At 42.9% G+C, this 17285-nt stretch overlaps 1 long non-coding RNA gene and 1 pseudogene across 1 annotated transcript; both read right to left on the bottom strand.

Annotated features, from left to right (window-relative positions):
• Positions 1–1798: 1798 nt before the first annotated feature.
• On the bottom strand, positions 1799–16124 carry LOC118402475 (lipoprotein lipase-like; annotated as a pseudogene).
• On the bottom strand, positions 8149–9762 carry LOC127910920 (uncharacterized). The gene is made up of 3 exons (XR_008076783.1): positions 8941–9762; positions 8373–8597; positions 8149–8315 (listed from the first exon to the last, which is right to left on the bottom strand). It is a non-coding gene; the product is annotated as an uncharacterized LOC127910920 (long non-coding RNA).
• Positions 16125–17285: the final 1161 nt, after the last annotated feature.

The following is a 17285-nucleotide window of genomic DNA, read 5'->3' as shown; positions in this document are numbered from 1 at the left end:
GGAGTTAGGGGTTAGGGTGTTAGGGAGTTCGGGGGTTAAGGAGTTCAGGGGTTAGGGAGTTAGGGAGTTAAGGGGTTAGGGAGTTAGTGGGTTAGGGGGTACATCCCTATATCCCTAGCCCTATATAGTGCACTACTTTACTGGGGAGGCAGTTTGGCCTTGGGAAGGTCAAGTGTTAGTGAATATTTGGTCATGGTCATTTCCAAAACAGGAAGTTAGGGAGTTAGAGGGTTAGGGGGTTAGGGAGTTAGGGGGTTAGGGAGTTAGAGGATTAGGGGGTTAGGGGGTTAGGGGGTTAGGGAGTTAGAGGATTAGGAAGTTAGAGGGTTAGGGGGTTAGGGAGTCAGGGTGTTAAGGGTTTAGGGGGTTAGAGGGTTAAGGAGTTAGGGAGTTAGGGGTTAGGGGTTTAAGGGTTTAGGGGGTTAGGGAGTTAGGGGTTAGGGAGTTAGGGAGTTAGAGGGTTAATTAATGAGTTAGGGAGTTAGGGGGTTAGAGGGTTAGGGGGTTAAGGAGTTAAGGGGTTAGGGGGTTAGGGGGTTAGGGGTTATGGGGTACATCCCACATGACACTATTCCCTGTGTAGTGCACTACTTTTGATCAGAACCCAATGGGCCCTATGGCCCTGGTTAAAGTTAGTGCACTATATAGGAAATAGGGGGTTATTTGGAACTCGCAACAGGGTCTATTTTTGTCTGTTACTGTCACAGTAGGACTTGATCCAGACTTTCAGATCGAAATGATTCACAGCTGACCCAAATGTGAAAACAACCTTATATTTCTAAATTGAAAATATTAAATGTTAACCCATATCAGATTTTTGTTCATGTTTTAATTTTTATTTATTTATCAATATCGTCCTCAGCCTATCTGTTATGGTTCTGTTGTGTTTTTGCCCTGCGACTTATAACATCGGCACCAGCAAACCGTGTTGTTGGTGAGTAATGTATACACTCCGTGCTGAGGCGACAGGGAGAGTTTCTCCAGTCAAGTTTCCCTGTTGAACTAGTACCATTAGTACTGGAAATCCACCTGAACTTGAACTCTAACTTAAAATATTGGTTATTGTAGTTCTGATGAAATCATGACCACTACATTTACATTACATTTAAGTCATTTAGCAGACGCTCTTATCCAGAGCGACTTACAAATTGGTGCATTCACCTTATGACATCCAGTGGAACAGCCACTTTACAATAGTGCATCTAAATCTTTTAAGGGGGGGGGGGTGAGAAGGATTACTTTATCCTATCCTAGGTATTCCTTAAAGAGGTGGGGTTTCAGGTGTCTCCGGAAGGTGGTGATTGACTCCGCTGTCCTGGCGTCGTGAGTATTCAGTATTGTAGTTCTGATTAAACCATGACCACTATTCAGTATTGTAGTTCTGATGAAACCATGACCACTATTCAGTATTGTAGTTCTGATTAAACCATGACCACTATTCAGTATTGTAGTTCTGATGAAACCATGACCACTATTCAGTATTGTAGTTCTGATGAAACCATGACCACTATTCAGTATTGTAGTTCTGATTAAACCATGACCACTATTCAGTATTGTAGTTCTGATGAAACCATGACCACTATTCAGTATTGTAGTTCTGATTAAACCATGACCACTATTCAGTATTATACAGAGTCAGCTATTCCACTGGGTAAAGTAGTCTTGAGGTGGAAAGCATGTGGCATGTGAATGTGATGCCGATGAGCATTTGAGATGAAGAGATGCAATCGCCCCACTCCCAAAATGTTTACAAGTGTACTGTACCGTAACTGACTCAATAACTCAACCAGAAACTCAATCAAATCCAAGCTACAGTGTTTATTGGGATGAAAACATTTAAATATAGGCTTTAAAAAAGCAGACTTACCCCAGGAAACAAACCATTATATACAATCTAAATGATAAATTATATACAACCAATATTGTTTACATGCTGCACTAGCCATCCAAATCAGCTAGGAAACAGACAATATTGTTACTTTCTTTCTTTTTTAAGGGACATTTCATCAATAATTTATAAAGAGGGAAAATATTTAACCTCCAAAAGGTCTATAATATATTAACGCAACCATGTGTAGCTGGGTGAACTGCTAAATGAAGGTCTGCGTTGTACAGGGCACCCTATTCCTTATATAGTACACTACTTTTGACCAGGGCCCATAGTGCACTATATAGGGAATAGGGTGCCATTTGGGGTACATACTAGATTTCCTTCAATACGGTGACCTGGGTTATTGACAGCCTGTATAGTGTCCTGTGCTGATCGGTATTACCGTCAGGTGACTTGGATTTCACAGAGTTGTAACACAATTGGCACACAACAACAACAACAACAACAACAACAACAACGTGTTTACAATACTAATGTAAATATATTGCTCACATCATAAACTTTGATTCCTTTAATTCAAAAACTATATCAGCTAAAGGGTTGACAAAGTTAATTACAATAATAAAAAAAAATATTATATATATATATATATATATAGAGTAGGGTAGAATAGAGTAGAATGGAGTAGAATAGAATAGGGTAGATATATATATATATATATATATATATATATATATATATATATATATATATATATATATATATATATATATATATATATATATATATATATATATATATATAAGTAGGGTAGATATATATAGAGTAGGGTAGAATAGAGTAGGGTAGATATATATAGAGTAGGGTAGAATAGAGTAGAATAGAGTAGGGTAGATATATATAGAGTAGGGTAGAATAGAGTAGAATAGAGTAGGGTAGATATATATAGAGTAGGGTAGAATAGAGTAGAATAGAGTAGGGTAGATATATATAGAGTAGGGTAGAATAGAGTAGAATAGAGTAGGGTAGATATATATAGAGTAGGGTAGAATAGAGTAGAATAGAGTAGGGTAGATATATATAGAGTAGGGTAGAATAGAGTAGAATAGAGTAGGGTAGATATATATAGAGTAGGGTAGAATAGGGTAGAATAGAGTAGGGTAGATATATATAGAGTAGGGTAGGGTAGATATATATATATATATAGAATATATATATATATATATACATAAGGATACATGTGTGATAAATAACAATTCAGTAAGATATATTTTAATTAAAGAAACGTCACACGTCTAAATACACAATGAAAGGAACAAAGAAATCACACTATCATGAAATTAATTCACCATCACGTTTTCCGAGCTGACTGTGATGAAGGAGAACTTCTTGAATGGAATGTTAAAACATATATATTATTATAGAAACATATACTGTTTTTACACTATTATGTTGGACCCGGACTATGCTGTGTTGGCTCTCACAATCACAAACACTTCCACAGATCTTTGGCTGAAATCCTGACTTGAAATTTGAGAACGTAACTCGAATCCTTGATGCAGATCATGACCCCGGGTACATAGAGGGTCACCGTATGGGGAATAGGGTGTCATTTGAGACGCGCCCATACATACACTTAACCAGAGGGTACACTCTTCTACTAACCAGCTACTACAATCATATCTACAGTATTTGACCTCAATGCTCTGGCGATGGGGGTGACGATGACGATGATGTGTCTGTGGCAGCGTCGTTCAAACCTTGTTTGAAGAAGCTGCCCTGCATCTTCAGTCTGTGGATTCTGAAAACAGACACAAACACATAGGGTTGGCAAAGGAAGTATGTCATTGGTTGGGCTGTGACTGGTCGTGTCATATCTCTTTTCCTGGTCCCGTTAGTCACATGATCAGGAAGAACTCCCTAACTATACTGAAACCAACCAATGGAAATAAGATACTTCTTTATGTTATCCTATAATATTTAATGTTATATTTGATTATTTTTTATGAGTGAATTGTCGTTGCACTGGTTTGTGCACTGGTTTGTGCACTGGTTTGTGCACTGGTTTGTGGCTGGATATTTTTTTTCTTGTGTAATAAATTAAATCAACCAAGTCAGTGTCACGAGACTCTCACCTCTCATGCCTCCTGCTGTTCTGATCCTCTTTAGACTTGGTGAAGGTCACAGGGTCACCTCCTTGGACCAGGTGAGCAAACTTCCCGTCACTTTCTGCTCTGAAAATCACCCTGCAGGAGAAGAAAGTCACCATCACCATCACACACACACTTAAAATCACTCAGCGTGGATTGTTGACTAGAGTAGAGTTCAGTATAGCAGAGTACAGTAGAGTAGAGTAGGGTAGGGTAGAGTAGAGTAGGGTAGAGTAGAGTAGGGTAGAGTAGAGTAGGGTAGAGTAGAGTAGGGTAGAATAGAGTAGAGTAGAGTAGGGTAGAGTAGGGTACAGTAGAGTAGAGTAGGGTAGAGTAGAGTAGAGTAGAGTAGAGTAGAGTAGAGTAGAGTAGAGTAGAGTAGAGTAGAGTAGAGTAGAGTAGGGTAGAGTAGGGTAGGGTAGGGTAGAGTAGGGTAGAGTAGAGTAGGGTAGGGTAGAGTAGAGTAGGGTAGAGTAGAGTAGGGTAGAGTAGAGTAGGGTAGAATAGAGTAGAGTAGAGTAGGGTAGAGTAGGGTACAGTAGAGTAGAGTAGGGTAGAATAGAGTAGAGTAGAGTAGAGTAGAGTAGAGTAGAGTAGAGTAGTAGAGTAGAGTAGAGTAGAGTAGAGTAGGGTAGGGTAGAGTAGAGTAGAGTAGGGTAGAGTAGGGTAGGGTAGGGTAGAGTAGGGTAGAGTAGAGTAGGGTAGAGTAGAGTAGGGTAGAATAGAGTAGAGTAGAGTAGGGTAGTGTAGGGTACAGTAGAGTAGAGTAGGGTAGAATAAAGTAGAGTAGGGTAGAGTAGGGTAGAATAGAGTAGAGTAGAGTAGAGTAGAGTAGAATAGAATAGAATAGAATAGAATAGAATAGAATAGAGTAGGGTAGTGTAGAGTAGGGTAGAATAAAGTAGAGTAAAGTAGAGTAGAGTAGAGTAGAGTAGAGTAGAGTAGAGTAGAGTAGAATAGAATAGAATAGAGTAGGGTAGAGTAGAGTAGGGTAGGATAGAGTAGAGTAGAGTAGGATAGAATAGAGTAGGGTGGAATAGAGTAGGTTAGGTTAGAATAGAATAGAGTAGGGGAGGGGAGAGTAGGGGAGAGTAGAGTAGGATAGAATAGAGTAGGGTACAGTACAGTAGAGTAGAGTAGAATAGAATAGAGTAGAGTAGAGTAGAGTAGAGTAGAGTAGAGTAGAGCCCACTCTACTGTACTGTGTTGTACTGTACTCTACTGTACTCTACTGTACTCTACTAGAGTTAAGTCAATCAAGTAGTTCCCTAAGGTAAATTCATATACAAGAGATAAATATGGTAGACTGCAGTAGATAGATAAAAGTAGATGCTGACTTGGACTGGGTCTCTCCCGTTTTGACTCTAATCCTGCGGACCATGAACTCGTTTGAGTTGAAGAAAGAGAAGTAGGAGTCACTGTCCCACTGCAGAGTGACTCTCAGCAGCTCTCCCAGGTCTACGTCAGTGGTCAGTAGGAAGGACACGGTGGTGTTGGTGGTCACGTTGGACCTGTGTTGGGGTGGGTTAGCATAGTTAGGTAAACGCACATGAAATAAAACAACCAGAACTTTTAAAACGGGGTGCTGGGACAGAAATGAGTATTTGTTTTGCTCTATCGTAAAATCAGCAGTGCAACTTCACTGTACCATTTCATATGGACAATGTAAAGTAACAATGAAATAACCTAATGTAAATCGACTGTAAACTAAACAGAAAATTAACAAAAAAATACAGAACCAAGTACTAAATTGTAAGAAGTTGAATGTGTAGCAGAGCTGCTTACAGAAGGAGTTGGACGTCCTCCTTCTCTCCGTGGGTTCCATAAAGAGACACTATGAAGGGCTGCTCGTTCAGACTCAGGTTCTGCTGCTTGAAGACATGGAACTTCATCTGGTAGTGGAAGACTGAGGGTGGAGAACAGGACAGATTGTTTACGCAGCATAAACAAGAAGAAGAAGAAGAAGAAGGAGAAGAAGAAGAAGAAGAAGAAGAAGAAGAAGAAGAAGAAGAAGAAGAAGAAGAAGAAGAAGAAGAAGAAGAAGAAGAAGAAGAAGAAGAAGAAGAAGGAGAAGAAGAAGAAGGAGAAGAAGAAGAAGAAGGAGAAGGAGAAGAAGAAGGAGAAGGAGAAGAAGGAGAAGAAGAAGGAGAAGAAGAAGAAGAAGAAGAAGAAGAAGAAGAAGAAGAAGAAGAAGAAGAAGAAGAAGAAGAAGAAGAAGAAGAAGAAGAAGAAGAAGAAGAAGGAGAAGAAGAAGAAGAAGAAGAAGAAGAAGAAGAAGAAGAAGAAGAAGAAGAAGAAGGAGAAGAAGAAGAAGAAGAAGAAGAAGAAGAAGAAGAAGAAGAAGAAGAAGAAGAAGAAGAAGGAGAAGAAGAAGGAGAAGAAGAAGAAGAAGAAGAAGAAGAAGAAGAAGAAGAAGAAGAAGAAGAAGAAGAAGGAGAAGAAGAAGAAGGAGAAGAAGGAGAAGAAGGAGAAGAAGAAGGAGAAGAAGAAGAAGAAGAAGAAGAAGAAGAAGAAGAAGAAGAAGAAGAAGAAGAAGAAGAAGAAGAAGAAGGAGAAGAAGGAGAAGAAGGAGAAGAAGAAGAAGAAGAAGAAGAAGAAGGAGAAGAAGAAGAAGAAGAAGAAGGAGAAGAAGGAGAAGAAGGAGGAGAACCTAGATACTACAATATGGAACTTTGACGAGCTTTCTCAGTTTGATCTGCATTGTTTAGGAACACACCGCCCAGCTATCAATCAGATGTTTAACAGAATCACCAACCCACCTTTGAAGGGCATACTGGCGCCGGTCTTCAGGTACATCTTGGCGCTCCTGGTGGTGCGTATCTTGTTGACCCCGAAGCCCATGTTGTTGCAGCGGTTCTTACGGCAACTGAGACACAGGCCCCTGTCGAAAGCGTCTTTGGAGTTGCAGCGGTAGGCCATGCTTTGCTGCTGTTTGTTCACCAGCGAGTCGATGAACAGGTGCACAGAGCGCTCATGGGCGCACTTCACGATCTGATCCATGTCTGGTTCAATAAAATAAATAAATAAATAAATGCAGGGTATGGCACAGGAGAGGATTAGTTATGAGCGATGTGTGTCGGACATTATGTTCACCTTCAGAACACCAATGCAGAGCGAGTGTCCTCTTACTACTAATCACCACACTGTACTGTTGTGTTGAACTACAAACTAAAGAACATCAGTGTTACCCAATCCATTCCCCTCGGACTCCCTGCTGTTTTGAACATTCTGTTCTGTTCCAGCATTAGTATGTTTTATTCAACACGTAAAGTGTTGATTTTGAGGTGGATAGAATCGGAAATGGCAATGTGCAACAGGCATGTCTGAAGGTCAATGAAAAACAGATTTGGAAACAATGATGTTCTCTTGTGTGTGTTTTTTTTGTCCTTCACTTGTGTAATTACAAACAAAAATCACTACAGTGTGAATCCAGGGTTGTTCGAGGACGAGGCTAAGTCTGGTAAGTCTACTTTGATACTAGGTAGAGAAATCCAATAATTATATATGGAATTCTATGACTGTATATATAATTCGATTAAACTACAGTGTGAGGGTTTGTGGGAGTTGGAGTTGAGCCTGGGTCTACTTACTGTAGATGCCTAGTTCTATAGAGCCCCACAGTGGAGGTGTCATAATACCCATAAAACCTAGCGGTCAAACAGGGAAATGTTGTTTTTCCTCCATTTATTTTTCCCATAGGGGATTTTAGAAACACTTCAAATAAGGGCTGTGTTTCATGTAGGTTTACCCTGGCATGATGTTTTGATAACCATATAAATCTCTCTCAGACAAGGTGACTTTTATCAATGTATTCGGCTCTATTTACTCTCAGATTCTAAATGGCTAATTATCATCAAAGTAGACATCATGCCAGACTACAAATCCCTGCCAGTTGCTGCAAATCATCTCGAGCTGACACCTTCATCTCGAGCGGACACCTTCATCTCTAGCTGACACCTTCATCTCCAGCTGACACCTTGATCTTGAGCTGACACCTTCATCTCTAGCTGACACCTTCATCTCTAGCCGACACCTTCATCTCTAGCTGACACCTTCATCTTGAGCTGACACCTTCATCTCTAGCCGACACCTTCATCTCTAGCTGACACCTTGATCTTGAGCTGACACCTTCATCTCTAGCTGACACCTTCATCTCTAGCCGACACCTTCATCTCTAGCTGACACCTTCATCTCGAGCTGACACCATCTCTCGCTGACATCTTCATCTCTAGCTGTTACCTTCATCTCGAGCTGACACCTTCATCTCATGCTGACACCTTCATCTCTAGCTGATACCTTCATCTCTAACTGACACCTTCATCTCTAGCTGACACCTTCATCTCTAGCTGACACCTTCATCTCTAGCTGACACCTTCATCTCTAGCTGACACCTTGATCTTGAGCTGACACCTTCATCTCTAGCTGACACCTTCATCTCTAGCTGACACCTTCATCTCTAGCTGACACCTTCATCTCGAGCTGACACCATCTCTCGCTGACATCTTCATCTCTAGCTGTTACCTTCATCTCGAGCTGACACCTTCATCTCATGCTGACACCTTCATCTCTAGCTGATACCTTCATCTCTAACTGACACCTTCATCTCTAGCTGACACCTTGATCTCTCGCTGACATCTTCATCTCTAGCTGTTACCTTCATCTCGAGCTGACACCTTCATCTCATGCTGACACCTTCATCTCTAGCTGATACCTTCATCTCTAACTGAACCTTCATCTCTAGCTGACATCTTGATCTCTCGGGAAGACATCTTCATCTCTAGCTGTTACCTTCATCTCGAGCTGACACCTTCATCTCTAGCTGACACCTTCATCTCTAGCTGATACCTTCATCTCGAGCTGACACCTTCATCTCATGCTGACACCTTCATCTCTAGCTGATACCTTCATCTCTAGCTGACACCTTCATCTCTAACTGACACCTTCATCTCTAGCTGACACCTTGATCTTGAGCTGACACCTTCATCTCTAGCTGACACCTTCATCTCTAACTGACACCTTCACCTTGTCCTAGAGACTTACACGGTTATCAAAATGTCACGCCCTATGGGAAAAATAACCTATGGGAAAAATAACCTATGGGGAAAATAACCTATGGGAAAAATCCCCTATGGGAAGAATCCCCTGTGGGAAGAATCCCCTATGGGAAGAATCCCCTGTGGGAAGAATCCCCTATGGGAAGAATCCCCTGTGGGAAGAATCCCCTATGGGAAGAAGAAGAATCCCCTATGGGAAGAATCCCCTATGGGAAGAATCCCCTATGGGAAGAAGAATCCCTATGGGAAGAAGAAGAATCCCCTATGGGAAGAAGAAGAATCCCCTATGGGAAGAATCCCCTATGGGAAGAAGAAGAATCCCCTATGGGAAGAAGAAGAATCCCCTATGGGAAGAATCCCCTATGGGAAGAATCCCCTATGGGAAGAAGAAGAATCCCCTATGGGAAGAAGAAGAATCCCCTATGGGAAGAATCCCCTATGGGAAGAAGAAAAATCCCCTATGGGAAGAAGAAGAATCCCCTATGGGAAGAAGAAGAATCCCCTATGGGAAGAATCCCCTATGGGAAGAAGAAGAATCCCCTATGGGAAGAATCCCCTATGGGAAGAATCCCCTACGGGAAGAATGAATGGTGAAGAAATGATGGAAACCATTTCCTTGTTTGACCGCTATTTGCTGCCCTACATGGAACACTGGTCATTTTAATCATGTCTACATACTGCTTTACTCATTTCATATACATGTATATACTGTATTCTATTCTACTGTATTTTAGTCAATGCCACTACGACATCACTCGTCCTAATATTTATATATTTCTTAATTCCATTATTTTACTTTGTGTGTATTGTTGTGTATTGTTAGTGTGTGTTCCTAGCTCCAACAGTGCAGTAGCACTGTGCAGTACATACTACTGCACTGTTGGAGCTAGGAACATAAGCATTTCATTACACCCGCAATAACATCTGATAAATATGTGTATGAGGCCAAAAAAAATTGTTGATTTGATTTGATATTTCATGGGTATTATGACTCATACTGTCGTACTCTATTGAACTACAGTGTGGGGGTTTGTGGGAGTTGGAGTGAAGCCTGTGTCTCATCACTGTAGATGCCTAGATCTATTAAACTACAGTGTGAGGGTTTGTGGGAGTTGGAGTGAAGCCTGGGTCTACTCACTGTGAAGGCCAAAGCTTCTCATCATGTCTACGGTGTGCCGGAAGGAGCAGCCTGGCTGCTCGGTTCCTCCGTTGGGGTAGATGTCTACGTGGCCCACTGGTCTCTGGATACCGATACTGAGATCTGGAGACCCCCTGGTGTTGGTGTGGAGGACGTCCACAAATGTTGCATCTGGTCAGTAACTTCCAGAGACAGGCGGTTTTATGTGCTCAGCGTGTCAGTCTGTTGTTATGGTGTCAGCCTGCTGCCGGTGTCCATGCCTGACAGAGAGTGCAGGACTGGGAGAGGGACATTAGAAGACTGTGTGTTACAGGTAAGTCTGTTGTTATGGTGTCAGCCTGCTGTTATATTCTGCTCTGTTGTTAATAGTTAGTTGCTACCGCATATATTCAGAACACTGTCAGTCTGTTGTTATGGTGTCAGCCTGCTGTTATTGTGTCAGCCTGTTATGGTGTCAGCCTGCTGTTATGGTGTCAGCCTGCTGTTATGGTGTCAGCCTGCTGTTGTGGTGTCAGCCTGCTGTTGTGGTGTCAGCCTGCTGTTATGGTGTCAGCCTGCTGTTGTGGTGTCAGCCTGTTGTGGTGTCAGTCTGTGTTATGGTGTCAGCCTGTTGTTATGGTGTCAGCCTGTGTTATAGTGTCAGTCTGTTGTTATGGTGTCAGTCTGCAGTGTTGTTATGGTGTCAGCCTGCTGTTATGGTGTCAGCCTGCTGTTATGGTGTCAGCCTGCTGTTATGGTGTCAGTCTGCTGTTATGGTGTCAGCCTGCTGTTATGGTGTCAGTCTGCTGTTGTGGTGTCAGCCTGCTGTTATGGTGTCAGCCTGCTGTTATGGTGTCTGTTATGGTGTCAGCCTGCTGTTGTGGTGTCAGCCTGCTGTTATGGTGTCAGCCTGCTGTTATGGTGTCAGTCTGCTGTTATGGTGTCAGCCTGCTGTTATGGTGTCAGCCTGCTGTTGTGGTGTCAGCCTGCTGTTATGGTGTCAGCCTGTTGTTGTGTGTCTGCTGTTATGGTGTCAGCCTGCTGTTGCTGTTATGTGTCAGCCTGCTGTTATGGTGTCAGCCTGTTGTTATGGTGTCAGCCTGCTGTTATGGTGCCAGCCTGCTGTTATGGTGTCAGTCTGCTGTTGTGGTGTCAGCCTGCTGTTATGGTGTCAGCCTGCTGTTGTGGTGTCAGCCTGCTGTTATGGTGTCAGCCTGCTGTTATGGTGTCAGCCTGCTGTTGTGGTGTCAGCCTGCTGTTATGGTGTCAGCCTGCTGTTGTGGTGTCAGCCTGCTGTTATGGTGTCAGCCTGCTGTTGTGGTGTCAGCCTGCTGTTGTGGTGTCAGCCTGCTGTTATGGTGTCAGCCTGCTGTTATGGTGTCAGCCTGCTGTTATGGTGTCAGCCTGCTGTTGTGGTGCCAGCCTGCTGTTATGGTGTCAGCCTGCTGTTATGGTGTCAGCCTGCTGTTATGGTGCCAGCTGCTGTTATGGTGTCAGCCTGCTGTTATGGTGCCAGCCTGCTGTTATGGTGCCAGCCTGCTGTTATGGTGTCAGCCTGCTGTTATGGTGCCAGCCTGCTGTTATGGTGTCAGCGTGCTGTTATGGTGCCAGCCTGCTGTTGTGGTGTCAGCCTGCTGTTATGGTGCCAGCCTGCTGTTATGGTGTCAGCCTGCCATGATGTATTAGAACACATGGTTCAAGGTACAAGCCTTCTGAAAGTTATACAACAGTCTTTTGAGTGTTAGAAATAGTCATTTTGGGGTGTTATAAATAGTCATTTTGGTGTGTTATAAATAGTCCTTTTGAGTGTTATAAATAGTCCTTTTGAGTGTTATAAATAGTCATTTTGGGGTGTTATAAATAGTCATTTTGGGTGTTATAAATAGTCATTTTGGGTGTTATAAATAGTCATTTTGTGTGTTTACTTAAGCAGTGATTGGCTGACCAAAGTGGGGTGACTGCAAATTGATAGCCAACAAACCATTATAACTGCTATAGGGGTGCAACGTAAATACCAAAAAATTATTCAGGGCAAACTTGTATATCTTAGGTTTAGAACAGAGCCTAATGACACGGTAGTGATTAGGTTGATTGACGGATGGACAGACATCGTGCGAGGGCTGGGTCCTACCCAGAGCCATATACTTCTCTGTTATATATATTTTTTGGTCCTATCCACTAGTGGTATTACTCTGTTATCTGGCTGTGGTCTGGTTCTATCCACTAGTGGTATTACTCTGTTATCTGGCTGTGGTCTGGTCCTATCCACCAGTGATATTACTCTGTTATCTGGCTGTGGTCTGGTCCTATCCACTAGTGGTATTACTCTGTTATCTGGCTGTGGTCTGGTTCTATCCACCAGTGATATTACTCTGTTATCTGGCTGTGGTCTGGTTCTATCCACCAGTGATATTACTCTGTTATCTGGCTGTGGTCTGGTCCTATCCACCAGTGATATTACTCTGTTATCTGGCTGTGGTCTGGTCCTATCCACCAGTGATATTACTCTGTTATCTGGCTGTGGTCTGGTCCTATCCACCAGTGATATGGCTGTGGTCTGGTTCTATCTGATATTACTCTGTTATCTGGCTGTGGTCTGGTCCTATCCACCAGTGATATTACTCTGTTATCTGGCTGTGGTCTGGTTCTATCCACCAGTGATATTACTCTGTTATCTGGCTGTGGTCTGGTCCTATCCACCAGTGATATTACTCTGTTATCTGGCTGTGGTCTGGTCCTATCCACCAGTGATATTACTCTGTTATCTGGCTGTGGTCTGGTCCTATCCACCAGTGATATTACTCTGTTATCTGGCTGTGGTCTGGTCCTATCCACCAGTGGGTCCCTGAGTTGCAGAGTTGAGGTGGATTGAGAGATGGTTATATGTCTCTATTGGTCCTACAGAAACCTGCTCCGACAGGCATCATACGAGGGATGAGAGCGTCTAGTCCTACCCACCAGTGATCCTGTTGACCTTGTTGTTGGTCAGGTTTCCAGCTACGCCAGCCACATGTGCTCCCAGGCTGTAGCCAAGCAGGTGGAGGTTCTTCAGGTCATACTTCAGATCCACCTGAGGGGAGGTATCATTTACTTTAAACATATGATTGGTGTATTTCAGATCCACATAAATAACTGCACATTTCAAGTAAGAGAATTATGGTTCTGGAATTATCAGTGTGGTAGAACAGTCTACTATCACATCAAACTGCATTGATCGCCATTGCTAATTCTCTCTCTCTCGCTAATCCTATTGAATTAATAGGGATTCTATACGGATTTCTAAGATTAAGAGGTACTGTTATGGGAAGAAATTACGTCTACTTTCACACTTGTATAAATCCAATACATTATCCTTACAGTAGCGTACCAAACCGGCATCATGATCAAACCCTCACCTCCAGCCAGTTGATGAGCCTGGCCACATCCTCTCCAACCAGCTTGGTGTTGGCAGCAGAGTTGGGGTAGTGGTGCTGGGCCCGATCCAGCCAGTCCACCACTATAACGTTGGCATTGGGCACACGCTCAAACAGGGCCGCTACCAGCTCATGGATCCAGCTCGCAAACAGACCTGCCACCTGGAACACAAGGCAGGAAGATACAAGTGTATTAGGGATGACTTACAGGGTCGTTAGGGAAAACCTCAAAGCCACACTATTCCCTATGTACTACACTTCTAACCAGACCCTATGTAGGGCACTACTAACCAGACCCTATGTAGGGCAGTACTAACCAGACCCTATGTAGGGCAGTACTAACCAGACCCTATGTAGGGCAGTACTAACCAGACCCTATGTAGGGCAGTACTAACCAGACCCTATGTAGGGTACTACTAACCAGACCCTATGTAGGGCACTACTAACCAGACCCTATGTAGGGCACTACTAACCTACATGTGCATCATGTAGCAGCATGTAACAGCATGTAACAGCATGTAACATCATGTAACAGCATGTAGCAGCATGTAACAGCATGTAGCAGCATGTAACAGCATGTAACAGCATGTAGCAGCATGTAACAGCATGTAGCAGCATGTAGCAGCATGTAACAGCATGTAACAGCATGTAACAGCATGTAACAGCATGTAGCAGCATGTAACAGCATGTAGCAGCATGTAACAGCATGTAGCAGCATGTAACAGCATGTAACAGCATGTAACAGCATGTAACAGCATGTAGCAGCATGTAACAGCATGTAACAGCATGTAGCAGCATGTAACAGCATGTAGCAGCATGTAACAGCATGTAACAGCATGTAGCAGCATGTAACAGCATGTAGCAGCATGTAGCAGCATGTAACAGCATGTAACAGCATTTAACAGCATGTAACAAACATGTAGGCAGCATGTAACAGCATGTAGCAGCATGTAACAGCATGTAGCAGCATGTAACAGCATGTAGCAGCATGTAACAGCATGTAACAGCATGTAGCAGCATGTAACAGCATGTAACAGCATGTAGCAGCATGTAGCAGGCAGCAGTAAGAGAGACTATTGTGGCTTCACAAACAGATCTTAGACCAGGATACACTCCTGTTATCCAGCTGATCTGGGACCAGTCTACACTCCTGTTATCCAGCTGATCTGGGACCAGTCTACACTCCTGTTATCCAGCTGATCTGGGACCAGTTTGCATCCCTGTTATCCAGCTGATCTGGGACCAGTCTGCATTCCTGTTATTCAGGTGATCTGAGACCAGGCTACATTCCTGTTATTCAGGTGATCTGAGACCAAGCTACATTCCTGTTATCCAGGTAGCTACTTACCGACCAGCCATGTATGATGGCGAACGTGGGTAAGTTGATGTTGAAGCCACACCGTGTGACTGTATTCTTATCGCCTGGCACCAGGTAACACAGATCCTCCTCTGGCTCCTCGACTGAACGCACAGAGAACCTGGTCTCTATATCAGTGTAGTCCAGTATCCACTTTGTACCGTTGCCTGGAGGGACAGACGGAGAGATTCAAGACATGATCCCCACTTTGTATCAAGTGATTCAAAAACATTTAGTACGTGGCAATTAATGACCTATTATGCTGGCAGATACAGGGACATTATAGGCTACAGATGTTTATAGACACCGGTGTTTGAAAGCACCGACGCATAATGCATATTCTCATGAGTTGAAAAGCACAAAATGGCCCTTAGGGGCTGTAGAGGTTCAACCAGAGAGAGTAGTCATTCCTCTCTCAGATTGCAAAATTATAAAATCATCCCAAACCTCATCATTTACATAATATGCTACATATTTGAATATTAATACGCATACATAAAAATATGTTTGTAAGGTACAGGGTTCATGTACATATGAATGTGTCATGATTTCGTGAAATCTCTTCTAGCCCATATGTTCAGGTGATCTGGGATCGGGGTACACTCCTCTTATCCTAATTACACACCAACAGGTTAGGGGAGTTTTGTTCCTCCGAATAATGAACTGTCAGGATGTCAGAACTCAAAACAGGTTCATGGAAACTGCCTTCATGGAAACTGCCTTCATGGAAACTGCCTTCATGGAAACTGCCTTCATGGAAACTTGCCTCAGCTAAATGCCAACTTTCCAATTCCCGTGGCACAAATGTTCCGATTGTTAAAAAATTCACGGCACCTTTTATAAACAGCATGTAGCCTATTATAATCTGCTAACAACACATACATGTCTTACATTTTTTACATAACGTTTTGTATTCAGAATAATGCATTAATTAATTTGAGAGAGTAGAAGAATCGTCCAACTTACTGAGAACAGGAGTTTCAGTGTTGAAGAGAGACTCACATGATGACTTGATACAAATCCCAATTATGATCAACCAGGGGATTTCCTTTCCCATAGTACAGTTGATTCAATATACTTAAAGAACAACTTTCCAAATGAAAAAGTCAATTGTTTGTCACTTTAATCCGCAGGAATGTATTTTACTGCTTGTAAAAAGTATATTTTTGTAAAGTTGTCCAACTACGTACAATGATATTCACTTGAACTTGAAGGTTTCAAATGGTTTATTTATACTGGCCCCGTAGACGCATGTAAATCCAACCCTATTTCTATTGGTCTAAAACATGGGCAAGGCGTGGACAACCTTCCCAAATGGGGACAATGTCAACAAATCACGTCTGCTTCAGGACTACTGTTCTTTCCCGAGTACTTACCTGGTATGGTACACTGACTGTGTATAAAAATACACACAGACACACACACACACACACACACACACACACACACACACACACACACACACACACACACACACACACACACACACACACACACACACACACAAACACACACACACACACACACACACACACACACACACACACACACACACACACACACACACACACACACACACACACACACACACACACACACACACACACACACACACACACACACACACACACACACACACACACACACACACACACACACACACACACACACACACACACACACACACACACACACACACAGTAGGCATGCATACACTATATACAAAAGTATGGGAACACTCCTTCAAATTAGCAGATTTAGCTATTTCAGGCACACCCATTGCTGATAGGTGTATAAAATAGAGCTCACAGCCATGCAATCTCCATAGACAAACGTTGTCACTGAAGAGCTCAGTGGCTTTCAATGTGGCACCATCACAGGATAACACCTTTACAAGTCAATTTGTCAAATTTCTGCTCTGCTAGAGCTGCACTGGTCAACTGTAAGTGCTGTTATTGCGAAGTGGAAACGTTTAGGAGAAACACCTGCTCAGCCGCAAAGTGGTAGGCCACACAAGTCCACAGAACGAGACCACCGAGTGCTGATGGGCATGGCGTGTAAAATCGCCTGTCCTCGGTTGCAACATTCATTTCCCGAGTTCCCAACTGCCTCTGAAAGCAAGGTCAGCTCAAGAACTGTTTATCGGGAACTTAAGGAAATGGGTTTCCATGGCTGAACAGCCTGATCACCATGCGAAATACCAAGCATCGTCTGGAGTGGTGTAAAGCTCGCCACTAATGGACTGGAGCAGTGGAAATGCTTTCTATGGGAGTGATGAATCACTCTTCACCATCTGGCAGTCCGACGGACGAATCTGGGTTTGGTGGATGCCAGGAGAATGCCACCTGCCCCAATCCATAATA

This window comes from Oncorhynchus keta, chromosome 23 (assembly GCF_023373465.1).
Source record: "Oncorhynchus keta strain PuntledgeMale-10-30-2019 chromosome 23, Oket_V2, whole genome shotgun sequence".
Taxonomy (NCBI): domain Eukaryota; kingdom Metazoa; phylum Chordata; class Actinopteri; order Salmoniformes; family Salmonidae; genus Oncorhynchus; species Oncorhynchus keta.
This window is presented reverse-complemented; position numbering and strand designations above follow the sequence as displayed.